Raw genomic sequence first — 2,268 nt, 5'->3', positions numbered from 1 at the left:
TATACATAAATATAATACTAATATGTATCACCATAACCTATGAATTATTTTGTTATATACATATTAGTAATTGCACGCTATTAATTGTTTATCACTCGTTTTTAGATATAGACTTTTGTTTTATTTTTAAAATTGAATTTAAAAAAGAATACAAAATGTTAAGTAGTTAAAATCATAACGTAATAAAATTAATTGCACGTTAACAGCTCTTTCTAGTACCTATATTAATAACTAATAAGCATGTAACCCGCTTTACGTTTACAAGCCACAAGGCAATCGGTGCATTGCGTGGCGTATACGATTAAATACAGTAAGTCGATAAAAGCTAGGAATAAATACCTCGGCGCCTAGATATTACACGAAAGATAAGTTCGGCTTAAACTCAATTAATTTAATCTTAATTTGTATCATCAATGCCACGCTATCAATTAGTAATTGTAATTCGAAACTCATTAACGCGGCCACTTTGTTATAGCTTCTTTAATTATAAGCTCTATGATTTTTCTTATTGGTAGAGCGAGATTAAATCATTCCTCGAGTAATTGAACAAAAAATATGAAACACGTGTGTCCGATTTCAATTACAAGAGGAATTTTTGCATTCCGAACAATCGTATTGCACGTGCATTGAATCCGAAATTACGACCAAAAAAATTAACCCAAATTTTGCAAGAGTTGCGGAATTTTAAATAAGGGTTGCAAAAAATCCTTTCTAACCCGAACGTCCGATTGAACACGTGCATCGGTCGAATAACAATGCGTCGATGAGTCACGAACGAGCCTCATAACGTCGATGCGGAGCCGAATTCGTATTATGAAAGTCGACGAGAAAAAAAAGATAAGCGTTCACTCGTCGTACCGTCAAGGAATTGTACATCTGCCCAAAATTCTCACGACTCCGCCGAGGCCGCGTATGGTATTATTATACCGGTCCGTACATACGTATACGATTATGACGACTGGGCGCCTAGCGAATAGCGGTATCACTCGACGGCGACTTTAATCAATAGCTCACAATTTGCATATCAGGTTTCGATGTTATCGTAGGTAGAGTAAAAGTCGCCAGTCGTAAGACATATGCAAATTGGCGTGTCAATTTAGAGCCGTTTAATGAAGTTCTCGCCTGTATTTTTAATTAGTTCACACGAAATAAAGTTTGTGCAACTTGTTTTGGTGGCCGAGTATGATTTTGGTTATAATTGGGTTTTGGTCGAATTAATTATTTATTTGTAACTATGTAATTATGTGTAGTTAGCATTAATTAAAGAGTAAGATATTATTACGCTCGTAAAACTGTAATAATATCATGCGTTCTTTGGTAGTTAGATGTGAATGCTAGAGTTTTTTAGTGAGCTTTTCTGGTGAGCTTTTCTAGTGAGCTTCTTCTACTGAGCTTTTCTTGTGAGCTTTTCTAGTGAGCTTTTCTAGTGAACTTTTCTAGTGAACTTTTCTAGTGAGCTTTTCTAGTGAGCTTTTCTGGTGAGCTTTTTCTAGTGAGCTTTTTCTAGTGAGCTTTTTATGTGAGCTTTTCCAGTGAGCTTTTCCAGTGAGCTTTTCTTGTGAGCTTTTATAGTGAGCTTTTTATAGTGAGCTTTTTATAGTGAGCTTTTCTAGTGAGCTTTTCTAGTGAGTTTTTCTATTGAACTTTTCTATTGAACTTTTCTTTTGTTGCAAACACAGAAAGAATGCATTATGCACCGGAATTGTAAAGGTCATTTCATTAAACTTGTGTGTGAAATGGGAATTCGCATAAAAGACACATTGATTGTCAAATTGTAAAGCGTTTCACAACGCACGTGCATAATAGGTTGAATGTTATTGTTATTTTGCGTAGTAAAATAACAGAATCGATTGTCGTTGGTTGTGCAAAGGTTTTTTTCTGTATGTTCAGTGATCATGTTTTAACTTGCATGGAAGTGAGAAGTTACAGGTTTGGACATGTCGACCGTGCTCGGGTAGCTTTTTAAGGCTGTACAATTTGCATCGCAATTTATCGTATGATGCTTTGCGTTTTTATTATAATTAATGTTCGGTTACAAAGTAATAAATTGGTGCTTCTGTGCAGTTTTATCTTAGTTTTATAGTAGAGCTATTAATTATGTTTCTTTTGATGGAGAGATGGAGAGAACGGATATTTGCAACTTTATTAAAACATTTTTGCTTTTTGATGTTTTGCAATGATTTATGATTTGATTGATTGATTCATCAATCTTTTTGGTAATAATATTTTGTTCCAAAAATATTCAGGACGGAAAAATTTTAAGATCGA

The sequence above is a fragment of the Colias philodice genome, chromosome 17 (assembly GCF_061535455.1).
Source record: "Colias philodice isolate Cphi_HAF_F1 chromosome 17, ilColPhil1 Martin Lab GWU primary, whole genome shotgun sequence".
Taxonomy (NCBI): domain Eukaryota; kingdom Metazoa; phylum Arthropoda; class Insecta; order Lepidoptera; family Pieridae; genus Colias; species Colias philodice.
The sequence above is the reverse complement of the archived record's forward strand: the minus strand, read 5'-3'. Positions refer to the sequence as shown.